Raw genomic sequence first — 16,475 nt, forward strand, 5'->3', positions numbered from 1 at the left:
TGAGATTTTTCTTTTGTGTGTGTGTGTGTGCGTGTGGTACGCGGGCCTCTCACTGCTGTGGCCTCTCCCGTTACGGAGCACAGGCTCCGGACGTGCAGGCTCAGCGGCCATGGCTCACAGGCCCAGTTGCTTCGCGGCATGTGGGATCCTTCCGACCCGGGCACGAACCCGTGTCCCCTGCATTGGCAGGCGGACTCTCAACCACTGCGCCACCAGGGAAGCCCGAGATTTTTCTTGTTTTTTAATGTAGCCATTTACAACTATAAATTTCTCTAATTACTGTTTGCATTGTATCCTATAAGTTTTGTATGTTTTTATCATTTTTACTCATTTTCAAGTACATTCTAATTTCCCTTTTGAGGTCTTCTTTGACCCATTTGTTCTTTAAGAATATGTTTCTAATTTCCACATATTTTGAATTTTCCAGTTTTCCTTCTGTTACTGATTTCTAACTTCATCCCATTGTAGTTGAAGAAGATACTTTGTATAATACCTATCTTTTAAAATCTATTGACACTTGTTTTATGGCCTAATGTATGGCCTGTCCTGGAGAATGTCCCATGTGAACTTGAAAAGAATGTGTATTCTGCTGTTGTTCAATGGAATGTTCTGTACACTTCTGTTAGGTTCAGTTGGTTTATTGTAATGTTCAAGTCCTCTAATGCCTAACTTATCTTTATCTGGTTGTTCTATTCATTATTGAATGTGGGCTGTTGAAGTTTCTAATTATTATTGTAGAATTGTTTATTCCTCCCTTTAATTCTGGTCATTTTTGCTTCATATATTTTGAAAGTCTCTTCTAGTTATGTAAATGTTTATAATTTTTATATAATCTTGCTCTTTTGAACCTTTTATTAATATATAATGACCTTCTTTGTCTCGTGTAACCTTTTTAAAGTCATTTTGTATGACCTTAGTATAACCTTCCCAGCTCCCTTTTGGTTAGTACTCGCATGGAATATCTTCTCTTTTCTTTTTTTCCACTTTTAACTTGTTAATATCTTTGGCTCTAAAGTGAGTATTTTCTAGACTGCATATAGATGGATCATGTTTTTGTTTTTGTTTTATCCATTCTGCCCATCTCTGTCTTTTGATTGGTGAGTTTATGCCATTTACATTTAAAGTAACTACGGATAAGGAGGGACTTATTTCTGCCATTTTGCTATTTGTCTTCTATAGGCCTTATAGCTTTTGTGTCTTTCATTTCTTCCATTACTGCCTTTTTCTGTGTTTGATTTTTTGTAGTGAAAAGTTTTGATTTATTTCTGATTTCCTTCTTTGTATATCCTATGGACATTTCCTTTGTGGTTGCTATAGGAATTACATTTAACAGCCCAAATTTATAACAATATAATTAAATTGATACCAACTTTAGTAGCATACAAAAACTCTCCTATACAGCTCTGTCTCCTCTTTCTGTTCTTGATGCTACAGATTACATCTTTATACATTGTGTTTGTAATAAATTAGACTAATATTTTTATGCATTTGTCTTTTAAATCATGTAGAAAATAAAAATGGAGTTAAACAATAATTACAATTATAATTGCCCATATATTTATCTTTACCGGAGATCTTTATTTCTTCATATGGCTTTAAATATTGTTGAGCATCCTTTCATTTCAACGTGAAGGATTCCCATCAGCATTTCCTGAAGGGTGGTTTTAGTGGTAATGAACTCCCTTAGCTTTTTTTAAAATCAGAGAATGTCTTAATTTCTCCCTCATTTTTTTTTTTTTTTTTGTGGTACGTGGGCCTCTCACTGTCGTGGCCTCTCCCGTTGCGGAGCACAGGCTCCGGACGTGCAGGCTCAGTGGCCATGGCTCACGGGCCCAGCCGCTCCGCGGCATGTGGGATCTTCCCGGACCGGGGCACGAACCCGTGTCCCCTGCATCGGCAGGCAGACTCCCAACCACTGCGCCACCAGGGAAGCCCTCTCCCTCATTTTTGAAGGACAATTTTGCTAGATACAGATCTGTCAACAGTCCTTTTCTTTCATTGCTTTGAATATTATCAACCCACTGTCTTCCAGACTCTAAGATTTAAGATGAGAAGTTGTCTGATAATCTTACTGAAGATCCCTTATATGTGATGAGTATTCTCTCTTGTTGCCTTTCGGATTCTCTCTTTTCTTTGGTTTTCTACAGTTAGATTATTATCCTTTCTCCCCTTTCTCTCTCTCTTCTCCTCTTGGGATGCTTACAGTGGTATGTTGTTTCTCTTGACAGTGTCCTACAGATCCTTTAGGCTCTGTTCACTTTCACATTTCTTTCTTTTTCTGTTCCTCAGACGGAGTAGGAAGGACATGGAATCCATCTCTCTACCTAAACAACAATCATACTGGCAGAAACTGAAGTAACTGTTTTGGAACTCTGGAGTCTATTTGAATGCTTGCATGTTTCAGGGGAAAATTTGGTTGGTCAATTGAGGTTAATTTCAGTCAATGTGAGCCTTTAGTGTGATAGCACCTACTCATTCCTACTCCTCAACCCTGTGGAGGCAGTCATGTTTATATTCCTGGTATGGCTTGCTGGAGCCAGGGTGGGAAATAAGAACCTTGTTCTCCAAATACAAGAGTTCTGTATTTTATTTTTATTGAAGTATAGTTGATTTATAATGTTGTGTTAGTTTCAGGTGTACAGTAAAGTGATTCAATTTTTATATATGTATATATATATTTTTTTCATTATGGTTTATTACAGGATATTGAACATAGTTCCCTGTGCTATACAGTAGGACCTTGTTGTTTATCTATTTTATAATCCCAAACTCCTAATTTATCCCTCCCCCACCCTTTTGCCCCTTTGATAACCATAAGTTTTTTCTGTCTGTGAGTCTGTTTGTTTCATAAATAAGTTCATTTGTGTCATATTTGAGATTCCACATATAAGTGATATCATATGGCATTTAGACAAAGACTTTAAAACTGTCTTAAAGTTGCTCATTGAGCTAAAATGAAACATGGATGAAGTCTGGAAAATGTACAGAAAAATGGGAATATCATTAAAGAAATAGAAATTATAAAAAGGAACTTAAGTGAAATTCTGGAGTTGAAAATATAATAATAGAGAGAAAAAAGTTCACTTGGGTTCAAAATCAGATTTGAGCAGGCAGAAGAAAGAATCAACAAACTTGAAGATATTTCTTTCAAACCCAGTTCCTTTTTTCCCACCCTTTCTTTTGCCCTAGTTCAGGCCTTTCTGAACTTAGGCAGCCTCCAAAGTGTTCTATTTACTCCCTGTTTTCCTTTTTCTACTCCTACCAGAATGAAATTTTTAAAAAACTCAAATCTGATATTGGCACTATCCTTAGAAACCTCTAAGGGCTCCCTGTATTTATAGATTGAACTTCATTTTCCTTATTTAAGTATTCAAGGACCTTCCCATTCTGCCTCCAGCTTACCACATCAATCCATTGAGCTTGAGATATAAATTCCAGTTTCCAGGATATACAAGGTCTAAGGGAACAAATTCAGTGACTTCTTGAGGAAGCAACCATTCAGATCCAGAAGGTGGGAAATTTTGCACTTCAACTGGACCGATTTCTTCAATAGGCCAGTGTCTTTCCATTTTTTTTCTTACGTGCTAGATTTAAAAATACTTAAGGGACATCACAACCAGATACAACATGTGGGCCTGGATTGGATGCTGATTTGGGAAAACTAGCTGTAAAAAAATATATTTGGGGCAACAGAGAATTTGATTATAGTTAGGTATTAGATGAGAGGAAAATTTACTGAAATGATATTACTGATTTGGAAAAGCCAGCTGTAAAAATATTTTTAGGTTGTTAGAAAATTTGAATTCGATCTAGGAATTAGATGAGAGCAAAATTTAGTGAAATGGTAAGGTAGATATTGTTAATTGAATAAAGCAGACTGCTTAACTGTGTGATCTCATTTTGTAAAACAATATATAGACACACAAAGAAGGCTACATATTAAAGTATTAATATTTGTATTGGGAATGTGATGTTTTTGTTTTTTATTTTAGGTTGTCCCTATTTTATATTTTTCTCCAGGGCATACTGTAGTGATTCTGTAATAAAATTTTATTTAAAAAATATATGTTAAGATTTATGTATATATTGGGGTAATACATATGAATCAAGAAATACATGAATGTATGGTCACCACACTATTAAAAGTGGTTTTGTCAAGAGTGCCAGGATTTCAGGGGATTTTACTTTCTTCCTAATGTTTTATCTGTTGTTTAAATACTTTAAAATGGGTGTGCATTTTTGTTACATAACTCTATGAGGAGAAAAGGAAGAAAGCTATTTTCCTGCGGGAGTGCAGCCAAGTGTATTATAATAGACAAGTCACAAAGAGGACTGCAACAGAGCACAGCTTTTTTTTTGCTTTTTCTCTGGTGGATTTAGATGCAATATCCACAGGAAAACTTTGCGAATGACTCATTTACCAGGAAAACAGCATATGCTATTTGAATAAAGAAAGAATGAGGGAGAGGCTGTAGAGAGATTTCATAAATTGTCAAGACTTAATTAGCACCTTTAATATTTGTTTCCAACTACATTGTAAATTCATTCAGGACAGGGACTTTAAAATTCATTCTATTGCCGTTGCTCTGTATATCACTTTCGAATAATTTTTAAATAAAATCCCAGCCCCATCTTTGAGTAGCAGTATGAAACCACCTTGTTCATTTCTGTTCTATTCTGTGTGTCTCAGATACCTCGAGGTAGCTGTGTTGTAGCCAGTCGCCCTTGACTTCAAAGTCAGAAGTTTTGACTTCTGGACTGAATTCTGTTGCTTAGGCTGGACTCCCTTACAAAATGAGAAAAAAAAAAATCATATCATTCTCAATGCTTTCTCAAGGTTTGTGGTAAAGCCAAGTGACATACCTGTAAAAGAACCTATCACAAAAGAATCTATCACAATCCCTGGCACTTTTTGCGCCCTCAATAAAGGGCAGGTGAGTTGGGTTACATCATTAAGGGCTGCTTTAGAAACAGCATTTGAACGTTAAAGGTGAGCAAGGGATTCCGTGCTCTAGCACCAGTGTCTTTAGGGTTGTACCCCTCTCAGGCGCAACAGGTACTACCCAGACTGCTACCCCCGCCAATCCTGCTTCCAGTCCCTGATGCAGGCACAGAACCGCTATCGGCCCAAGCGCGGACACAGCACGGCATTGAGTCCTGCTCCCAGAGTGCAGACTCCACGCAGACGCAGACTCCGGAGGCGGGCTAAAAGCCCAGGTGGGGCTTCGAGGAAAGGAAGTACGCCCCCGCCGCCTGTTGTTGGGCCAATGGGGCCGCTCGGCTTTGCCGTGGGCCTATGAGACAGGGCAGTAGGCGGGGCGGAGGGCGGAAGGAGCCTCTCTCACGTGAGTAGGGGGCGGGGAGGGCGGGGGCAGGGCGGCTGGGGAGGCCCAGGCGGCGGAGCCTCCGGGACGGCGAACGGCGGGCAGCGGAGAAGGAGACGGCGGGTCGGGTAGGGCCGTGTTCCCCCCCCCTCCTCCTCCCACCCCTCCATCCACCAAGACCGGGGGGGATCCTCCGACGGCCCCTGCGGGAGGCCAAGCCGTGTTCTCATCCCGCGGAGCGGGGCAGGCGTGACTGCGCTCAGCTCCCTCGACTAGCCGGGTTGTGAGGGGGAGCAGTGATTGGGGGGGGAGGGGGAGTCGCGGCCGTGGGGGGAGGACGCATGCGCAAGCGGGAACGCTCCGGCAGCCCCTGCCCAAACCGGTTCCCCCTGTCTGGGTGGGTGTGAGTCTTCCCAGTCCTTCACTTGCGGTCGTCCCTCTCGCCCCCCAGCAAAGCCGGTTTGTCTCTTGACTTACACGTCTGGGGACAGGTCCTATTTGGGAATCTGGCGGCTCCCTCCGCCTCAGTTTCTCCCCATTGCCCGCTGGGCCTGTACCTGTGACTTAGGCTGGCTTCGGCCTCAGGCTAGCTTCCTGCGCTGCGCCTAATTTGAAAGGCTTGCTTTATGCTAGTGTCGGTCTGCCATCTCGTGTTGACGTTTCTGTCTCGTTTTCCCCGCCTGCAATCGAAGTGTCCCCGGTATTCCCCTCTCCCCAGATACTTTAAGTATCTGCCCCCGATACCTCATTGCTGTATTTTGATTACCAGCAACCTTCAGGGCTTTAGGTGTTCAACAAAGCCCGAGGATAACCCCAGACTTCCAGGAGTTCTCTGTCCATCACCTGGTAGTACTTTGGTGTTCCTTCTCTTCTAACATTCGGATTGTAATCATATGCACCTGCTTTAAAGTCAGCTCCATACTTTGTTGTAATCATATGCACCTGCTTTAAAGTCATCTCCATACTTTATCTTGGAATAAAAGTCCTAGCAGACCGTGTTAAGTGATAAGTGATCATGCTGCTGGTGCTCACGCTACAAGTGCTCCGTTAGTTTAAATCTTGTTCCAGCTTGAATTGGAGATCTTTTGGCTTTTTTGTTTGTCAGTGGAAAAAGAAAACTGCCAGAGACGGGTTTCACAATTCATTTGATATGTTCATTCAGGTAAATACCTGAATTCACATACATGTGACTGGAGTAGTAAGTTGTGAGTGTGTCTGTTTCCAGCTGCGTTGTTTATTTAGGAAGAGAAAAAACCAAAGAGAGTAAATTGAACTGAGTTTCCACGTAAAACTGATGTTTGGGAAGTTGAAAAAAAGCTTAGGTGCCAAGGGAGTGCACATTCAATTTTTTTTTTTTTTAACGAAGGACCTGCTGGCCTTAATTCTAGCGTGTATAAGGTGCTATTTTAATATATATTTAAGGCTTTTGTTCGAATTTACTTATAAAAACGGAAAGTGAATAAGGGGCAGAGTTCTTTATAATCTTCCTTTGTAGACCTCCGTTTCCATTAATGAAATTTGAATCCATGATTGATTTGTATTTATTGGTAACATTTAAGATTCACATATAGTTTTATCAACTCAATTTTGTAGTTAAAATTGAGCTATTGCTATGTTGTGGTACACTTTTCATTTCAGTTTTATAACTCATTTTACAGTTAATTAACAGCTCATCGGTATTAAGGTATATATTTGGATAGTTAACCTATCAGCTGTATACATTTTGGCATTCTTTGGCATAGTGGGGTTTTTTTTGTTTGTTTTTTTATTTTTAAAAAATTTTTTATTGAGGTATAGTTGATTTTGGCATAGTGTTTTATTAGCAGTTTACAGGTGCTTAACCTGGATAAAATGGTAGTCTAGTGGGACTCTGTAAAAGTGAAGGCACCTGTTTCCTATCTTTTCTACTGCATATTGGAAGAAGTGTATTCACATTATCTACATGAGGGGACATGGTTTTTCGTAAACATATCTCAACTTTACAGCCTACATTCTTTTTTTAAAAAATAAATTTATTTTTATTTATTTTTGGTTGCGTTGGGTCTTCGTTGCTGCGTGCGGGCTTTCTCTAGTTGCAGTGTGTAGGCTTCACATTGCGGTGGCTTCTTTTGTTGTGGAGAACGGGCTTCAGCAGTTGTGGCACATGGGCTCAGTAGTTGTGGATCGCAGGCTCAGTAGTTGTGACGCACGGGCTTAGTTGCTCCTCAGCATGTGGGATCTGCCTGAACCAGGGCATGAACACGTGTTCCCTGCATTGGCAGGTGGATTCTTAACCACTGTGCCACCAGGGAAGTCCCATAGCCTAGATTCTTTAACGAAGTCATTTTCTACTACTGAGTATATTTCCAGCTAAACTTTACAGCCCAGATTCTTTTAAAGAAGTCGTTATCTTTTGTTGAGCATGTTTCCAGCTAAAGTGTTTCCAGCTTAAGTGAAGCCTACTTTGAAGGTCTCACCATTTCACAGTGATTATTTTAACTGCTTATATCAGTTCTACTGTTGAGTGTCTTTATAGATACTGATGTGCTGAGGTTCTAGCATATGCTGCCCAAGTGTTATCTTTGTAGTTGTCAATATAATCAGATATCACACTTTTCAAGCATGTGAAATGAATGAATATAAAACTGTTAAATAATCTTTCTTGGAGATAGAACTCCAAGGTTAAAAAAGCGCTAATTTAACCAGTGTACATAAAGCAGAGTTTGGCATGACATTTGGGTGCTTTGTATGTAACTGCCTTGTTTTATTGATTTTCCGTGGTTAGGTTCTAAAGAAAGAAAATCCAAGGCCAAGGATTTGGCTGTCCATGGGTATACATGATAAAACATACTAATTTAACAGCTGTTTCTTTTGGCATAAAATGGTTGCCTGGTCTCCCCCGACCCTCTCCAGTTTTGCGTTGACCCTGAGATCCTTATTCTTTAGAAGAATTGTAAGTCAAAGCAATACTGGATAGACACTTAAACTTAATAACAACTTTTGTTGGCCCCTAACTGCCTTGTTTCTCTTCATGTGCAAAGTCTGACCAAATATGGCAGTTTGCAAGTCATGAACACTCTAGTTTATAGAATTTAGCCTGGAAGTTTTCCTCTTGCCAAAGCAACTATAGTCCTCCGAGGTAATCACCAGAACTTTTTGAAGGCTGTTCTTTCTATCTAGTAGAGTTCTATAAGGCCTAACTTTTCCTCCAAATCCCTTTTTCCGAGGATCATAAAATAGTAAAAATAAAGCCCTAAATTTGTTCTTAAGTTCATGTTTGACATTAAATAGTATATATTACCTTGGCTGTAAAACATCAGAAGTATATCTTCTTAATTTTGTGGCCGTGCTGCCAGATTTGGAGGTTTGCACCTCTTAGGAGTTAATGCGTGGTTGTTACTTATCTCCAGTTAAGGTTGCATCAGCTTTTGTGTAATAAATCACTACTCCTTGGCATTTATTAATCTTTGTGGCAATAAATTTTTCTCCATAATAAAATATGGCATCTCTCTCTCTCTTTTTTTTAATGTCTATTTATTTATTTATTTGATTGTGCCAGGTCTTAGTTGCAACATGTGGAATCTTTTAGTTGCGGCATGTGGGATCTTTTAGTTGTGGCATGCAGGATCTAGTTCCCTGATCAGGGATCGAACCCAGGCCCCCTGCATTGGGAGCGTGGAGTCTTAGCCACTGGACCACCAGGGAAGTCCTAAATATGGCATCTTCTTAAGGTACATTAGCAAATTAGTTTCTGTGGTAATGTTAACAAAATGTTATTAACTCTCAAAGCTTAACAATAATTTGACTATTTTAAAAATTTCTTTTTCCCATTTTTCCTTATTTATACACTTTGGTAATTATAACTAGGAATCTGTGGTTATCATCTTGTTTTCCAGCTTCTGAGGGTGCCCTTTGTGTCAGGAAAAGGAATTGATATGCAGAATCTTTCTTTGGGAACGTATTTTAAATATCATTATGGGTATTAAGAGACAGCATTCAAGGCTAAATTGGATTAAATGTTAGGCGGTTGTATAATACTACTGTGAAGAGCCATGAGTTAATCATTTTAATGCTTTTACCATAGGGTAATAAACTCTCATGCTTTTTTTAAAAAATAAATTTATTTAATTTGTTTATTTTTGGCTGCGTTGGGTCTTCGTTGCAGCGCACGGTCTTTCTCTAGTTGCAGCAAGTGGGGGCTACTCTTCGTTGCGGTGCACGGGCTTCTCATTGCGGTGACTTCTCTTGCGGGCTCTAGGTGGGCGGGCTTCAGTAGTTGTGGTGAGTGGGCTTCAGTAGTTGTGGCTCGTGGGCTCTAGAGCACAGGCTCAGTAGTTATGGCGCACGGGCTTAGTTGCTTCACGGCATGTGGGATCTTCCCGGACCAGGGCTCGAACCCGTGTCCCCTGCGTTGGCCGGCAGATTCTTAACCACTACGCCACCACGGAAGTCCTCTCATGCCTTTTAAATATGCTGATAAATGGATTCTGGCAAGGTGAGAGTAGAAACTTGTCATGTAAATCTTTTTTGCTGTGGTACATGATTTCCTATGAGTAGACCTCTGATATACCTGCAAAAGAGAAATGGTTATATCTTTATTGTAGTTACCTGTTGAGTTCTCTGTGAATTGAAGAAAAATCTGATTTCTATCTAACCTCCAAAGTTAATTCTTAGATAAAAAATTGTTCCCTAGCAGAAACATCTTTTTTTTTTAATCTTTATTTTTTTGCTTTTGGGTTGTGAGAAAAGAACTTTTTAGATAGGTTTAAAAAACGTCTGTGGGGCTTCCGTGGTGGCGCAGTGGTTGAGAGTCCGCCTGCCTATGCAGGGGACACGGGTTCGTGCCCCGGTCTGGAAAGATCCCACATGCTGCGGAGCGGCTGGGCCCTTGAGCCATGGCCGCTGAGCCTGCCGTCCAGAGCCTGTGCTCCGCAACGGGAGGGACCACAACAGTGAGAGGCCCGCATACCGCAAAAAAAAAAAAAAAAAAAAAATCTGTGAAACTAAATTAAATATATGTGAATTCTTTTATCTTCTTACATGGTGCCTATCCTAGTGCTGTGAGTGAAAGTGCTCAGTAAATGTTTTTTGGTTGCCCACCCCCTATTCAACACACTTAACAAATGTCCCACCTTCCTTGTATAACTATGGACCAGGGCATTCTTGTATCAGAAGATTCAGAAAACTTGTGTGTCTTCTGCCAAACATTCATGGTTTGTCTACATACATTCCCTTGAAAATCAGAGGTCATGGAAAAGAGAAACCATATTTACTGCATTAATCTCAGGCTTTGATTATCTATCAAATGATTTGCTTACTTAGCATTAAATTCACATAGTTTAAACATTTCAGATCAAAGTATAGACAGATTGATATTCTAAATGGAATAGATACATATTCTTCGCTGTGGTTGAGAAGGAACTATATTGACTAATTTCCTAAAAGCAGGAAAAGTGGGGTTTTTTTTGGTTTTTGGTTGTTTTTTTTTTTTGGCTGCGTTGGGTCTTTGTTGCTGCGCGCAGGCTTTCTCTAGTTGCGGCGAGCGAGGGCTATTTTTCGTTGCAGTGCACGGGCTTCTCGCTGCAGTGGCTTCTCGTTGTGGAGCACGGGCTCTAGGTGCACGGGCTTCAGTAGTTGCAGCACGTGGGCTCAGTAGTTGTGGCACACGGGCCCTAGGGCTCACGGGCTTCAGTAGTTGTGGTTTGTGAGCTCTAGAGCGCAGGCTCAGTAGTTGTTGCACACGGGCTTAGTTTCTCCACGGCATGTGGGATATTCCTAGACCAGGGATTGCACCTGTGTCCCCTGCATTGGTGGGCGGATTCTTAAACACCGCACCACCAGAGAAGTCCAGAAAAAGTCTTTAGGAAATCCTGCATTGCTTAAAAATGTTTATGTTTTTATATTTATAGAACACTAGTGTAAATTACATTGTGCTTTAGAAATCCACTCCAGAAAAAGTAAATACAAGAATACTTTTACAAAAAATGTATATTACTGAGGTATGAAGTATAATCTGACCTTGTGAATAAGTAGCGTTGGGTTGGCAAAAAAGTTCATTTAGGTTTTCCCATAACATCTTGTGGGAAAACGCGAACGAACTTTTTGGCCAATACATTAACATTAACTAACTCTCCTTGTGTTCCCAGAGGTGGGTTTCTCTTGGGGCGATGGCATCCAAATAATTTTAAAATTTAGCTGCAGAGATATTGTGTTGAAGGGGCATAAAGCCAGCATACCTAGAGTTCTGCAAAAAACTAAAGTGCTGTTTCCTGAAATAGCCAAAGGAACATGGGAAAACCACTTATATGGTTTATTTTTTTCAGGTGTCAGCACTATTGCACTCAGATAATCAACACAGAGTTAAGTGAATTGTTTTATATGCATTTCATCCCCATTTCTTACTTTTTGTACCTTTTCATTAAAAGTATCAAGATATAGCGGGTAGAGTGTGAACTTTGGAATCAGAAAGATATAGATATCCCAAGTCTTGAACTTACTTAATATACGACTGAAGGTAAGATACTTAAGGATTGTGATTCTCAGTTTCTTCATTTGTAAAAGTGGAACTAATTATGCTTACATCATGGATTAGGACTGGGAAGCACCTGGCATTCCCGCCCCGCACCCCTTTCCTGGATATTCTCATTCACAAAAGAGTAGAAAGTGTTTATTCCCCTCATTTTATGTATGAGAAAACTGAAACTATAACGTTGTCCAAATTAAATCAAAAAGGACTAAGGAGTTCAAATCCCAGTTGGTTTTTCAATGTAATACCAGACTGTTAACTTTGTAAAGTCTTAATGAAACTTGATTAGTCATTGAGAAAGTGAGAAGTAACTCTGAGAACATTGGCTGTCATCTTTAGGCACTTTTCTGTATTGATTTTGTGAGTTTTATCCTAAAGATCCTATAAAGTTAAAATTAGGCTTTTAGAACTTTTATTGACCAGTGAATGGATAAACAAAAGGTGGTATATACATACCATGGAATGCTATTTGACCTTAAAAAGAAAGGAAATTCAGACACATGCTACAATATAGATGAACTTAGAAGACATTATGCTAAGTGAAATAAGCCAGCCATAAAAGTATAAATACTATATGATTCTACTACTTATGTAAGGTACCTAGAGTAGTCAGATTCATAGAGACAAAGTAGAATGTTGGTTGCCTGGGGGAACAGGAGTTGGAATTTAATAGGTACAGAGTTTCAGTTGGGGAAGATGAAAACGTTCTAGAGATGGGTGGTGGTGATGGTTGCACAATGTGAATGTACTTAAAGCCACAGAGCTATACAGTTAAAAATGGCTAAAATGGTAAAGTTTATGTTATGTACATTTAACCACAATTTTTAAAGATTAAAACTTTTTAAATCTTTTTAAAAATTAAAAAACTTTTGTCTTCTGAGTTATTATATTCCTGTAATTAAGCTATCTTTTATAGTTAATCTGGAATTGAAGTAAAAGAGTCGCTTCATAGTTTAAAGAAGTTAATTGTCACAGGCGTTATGGGTTAAAATTTGCCTAAAAGTGACTATTAAGTTAAGCTGGTTTTTCTTGCCTTTATGTGCTGTAGGCCCAAGATGATTAAGTTATATTTTCCTTTTGGTTTTTAAAGCTAAGCTGAAATTATTCAGAAGGATTAAATTAATATGGTTCTCTTAGCTCACTAAAATAATTCAAAGAAACAGCCCCCAAATTCAAAGTCAGACTTAAAGACACATCTATTGTTTAGCAATTAGCAGTGGTGGAAAGGAATTTATTTTTCTAAAGACGGGATGATTTTCCACTGAGTTTTGTTAGATTTGTCCTACCCTTCCCAGGGATAAGCTGTGAGAAGTTCATATGAAAACCAATGCAGCGAAACAAATCTCAAAGCCAGAAAGAAAGAAAAAAGCTGAGATTAAGATTGTATGATTTTTAAAAATAACTTCTTTGTGGTTTAATTTTAAAGAGCTACAAACCCACAAGAATTGGCCTGCTACAGCATGAGACTTGACTCTCTTGCTACTTCCTGAATTGTCTTTTTCTCAACAAGAGTAATCTTAGCAGATCTGTGTTTTAGAAGGGTTATATAACTGGGAGCAACATAGAGTATGGATTGGAATGGGGAGAGAATGGTGTTAGGAACACCAAGGAGGAGAGATGCATTCCTGAAAAGGACATAGGCACCTAGATACCTGGGTTTGGATCAAGTTCTATAATTGTCTCTGTGAACTTAAGCAAGTTATTGAACTAATCTAAGCCTCAGTTTGTCTGTCATATATGAAGTTTATACCTTTCTGGCAAGGTTAATATAAAGATTAGTAATAATGTATATAAAGCTTCTAAGTACCATGTTGGGCATATATAATTGATACTCAGGAACTGCTAAGTATTGTTCTCTCTTTAGATTTAGCAAGATGATTTAAGTATCCTCCTTAAGATTCCCTAAAGCTGTGCTCATTTTTTCACTGGTTGAGCAAACAAAAATGATGAGGATTGGGAGGGAAGTGATGAGTGTTTTGGTACAAAGGGAATCCAAGGTATGTTTTGTGGCTCAGTGTTGTTTAACTGGTTTTCACAGTTAGAAACTTGATGAAGAGTCAGTCAGGCACACTCAAGGGTAGTTCTTTTTGAGTCTCTTTTTTCCAGTTGTCATTCATATCCACATCACAGACACGCATGTAGTGTATCATATTTGTCATTTGTCCATCTCACATTACACAGACTCTATCACTTTAACACTAATGAAAGAGTATTATTCATCCAATCACATTTATTGAGGACTGCCATAGCAAGGATATGAAGATAATACGAATAAAACCTAAGATCCCTGTCCACAAGTAGTTCAAAGGGACTGTGTGTGCTCATTGTATTCCCAGTATTTACCATGGTGGTTTATACTAAGTAATTGTTTCTGGAATGAATGATCAATATAGTATAGGGGAAAAGATGTATAACATTTTACGGTGTAATAAATGCTGTAATTCTGTGATAAAATTAAAAAGCAAGCAAACAAAAAGCCTTTGGAGCCCTAGAGGGAAAAAAGGAATGTTTCAGAAGGGAAAAGGGGAGGTTGAATATTTGATTGTATCGCAAGGTTGCTGGTGGGGAAGAAGGACTAATGGGGGAAATGATTCCTAGCTTAAGAAATGGCATGAGCAAAGCCTTGAAAGCATAAAAATGCATGATATATTTGGTGAGCTGTCTGGTGTGGTTTGATAAAAGGAGATAAAACTAGAATGATAGATTGGCTCCAGATTTTTAAGAACTAATGATATAAAGAGTTTGGATTTTTTTCTGTTTTCAGTCAGGAGCAGTCAAAGGAAGGGGTGAGATATATGATCAAATCTGAATTTTAGAAATTAACTCTGAGGCCTGGATAATGACTAGAGAGAGTCTAGGAAGGGAGACTTATGTTGTAGCTAAGTTGAAAGAGAATGAAATACTCAAGTCAGTGACGTGAAAGATGGCAGAGAAGGAATATATTTGGGGTATGTTTTGGAACTAAAATCCATTAGAATCCCAAGGGAGAATGAGAAAAGGAGTCATGGATTTTGGGGGACATTTCTATCTTGGATCAGTGGTTATTAACCACTGTTAGGGGAGATATGAGGAAGAATATGGTTGTGTGAAGATGGGGTCTGCTTTGGACATGGGACACATGTAGCAGATCCCACCTGTGTATTCACATAACACCATTTGCATACCTCTATTATACCAAGCACTATACTCTATTGTAATTACTTATTTACTTGTCCATTTTGTGTACTGTAAGCCTGTCAAGGGGAAAGAGTACCTTTCCTCTCCGTAACACTGTACCTAGTGCCTGGCACATATCAAACATTCAGTACTGAATAGAAAAAAAAACACAAACACCCACATGAAATTAGGGAGAAAGACAGGGCTGCAGTATCATCAGCATACACACACACACACACACACACACACACACACACACACACACACACGCACACACACAAATTTATAACCACATGAGGTATTGAGATAGCTAAGGGATCTTGTTCCATGGAACAAGAAGGAGGCCAGGATGGAACAAGAAGGAGGCCAGGATGAATTTAAAGAGTGGGCAGAGGGGCTTCCCTGGTGGTGCAGTGGTTAAGAATCTGCCTGCCAATGCAGGGGACACAGATTCGAGCCCTAGTTGGGGAAGATCCCACATGCTGCAGAGCAACTAAGCCCACGTGCCACAACTACTGAGCCTGCGCTCTAGAGCCTGTGAGTCACAACTGCTGAGCCCACGTGCCACAACTACTGAGCCCTGTGCCACAACGACTGAAGCCCACCCGCCTAGAGCCCATGCTCCACAACAAGAGAAGCCACTGCAATGAGAAGCCCCCGCACCGCAACTGGAGGAAGCCTGCGCGCAGCAACGAAGACCCAACGCAGCCAAAAATAAACAAATAAAATAAATTTTTTTTAAACTTAAAGAAAAAATAAAGAATGGGCAGAAAAAAAGGAACTTAAAAGACAGCTGGGAAAAGGTACCAGAGGTAGAAGATGGAAGCAAAAATATAAGAGTTTCACAATATGGAAATGATCAGCATTTTCATTTATTTCAGCTGGTAGAAGTAAGATGAGAACTCAAAAGAATAGTTTGGGTTTTGAAATTTTGTATTGTTGATTTTTAAATGTTTATAGATATATATTATTTTCCTTTCCGAACGGATGCTCAGAGAATGTTAAAGTACCCAGGGTCACATAGACAAGGTTTGAATTCATCTTTTAAAAGAGGATGTGCAGTGAAGCTTGGTGAGAGGTAGGGGAGCCAGATTTTGAGAGGGACTGCTCAGTGAGAGTGGGGAGTCCCACTGAAGTGCAGGAGGAGTTCGTGCTTCTCCTTCAGGAAGAGTTTCAGGAAAACCAAGGAAATAAAGATGAACCAGAGTGCTGAACTAGTGGCCGGGAGCTAGCACATTTTACTTGTCTCAAGCATGTCAAGTTCAATTACAAGTATCACGCAGACCTCTTTTATCAAGTTTGGTAGGTCACTTATTGGGAGGTGATTTTTCCTCTACTAATTGCACATTAGCAAATCCATGCCACTGCAATTTCACTGTTTATGTTACTACTGTGAATGATGTTAGAAACAGTACAAATATCTGATGGTATTCTGTCCCAAAAAAGTTCAAGTTTTTAAAAAGTAAACACTGATTATCCAGGAACTGACT

General features: G+C 39.5%; 1 protein-coding gene across 3 annotated transcripts in view; it reads left to right on the top strand.

Annotated features, from left to right (window-relative positions):
* The window catches only part of RABGAP1 (RAB GTPase activating protein 1), a 159,455-nt gene that overhangs the window by 2,424 nt on the left and 140,556 nt on the right, over window positions 1-16,475 (top strand). The window contains exon 1 of one of the 3 annotated variants that reach the window (XM_033427231.2): window positions 5,365-5,452. The exons of 1 other annotated variant lie outside the window; for it this stretch is intronic. The gene's annotated coding sequence lies outside the window, so the exon portion shown is untranslated. Of the gene's footprint in view, window positions 1-5,364; window positions 5,453-16,475 lie in introns of those variants that run through there. One more of the 3 variants, XM_049711435.1, reaches the window with a different exon arrangement.

This window comes from Orcinus orca, chromosome 6 (assembly GCF_937001465.1).
Source record: "Orcinus orca chromosome 6, mOrcOrc1.1, whole genome shotgun sequence".
Lineage (NCBI taxonomy): Eukaryota > Metazoa > Chordata > Mammalia > Artiodactyla > Delphinidae > Orcinus > Orcinus orca.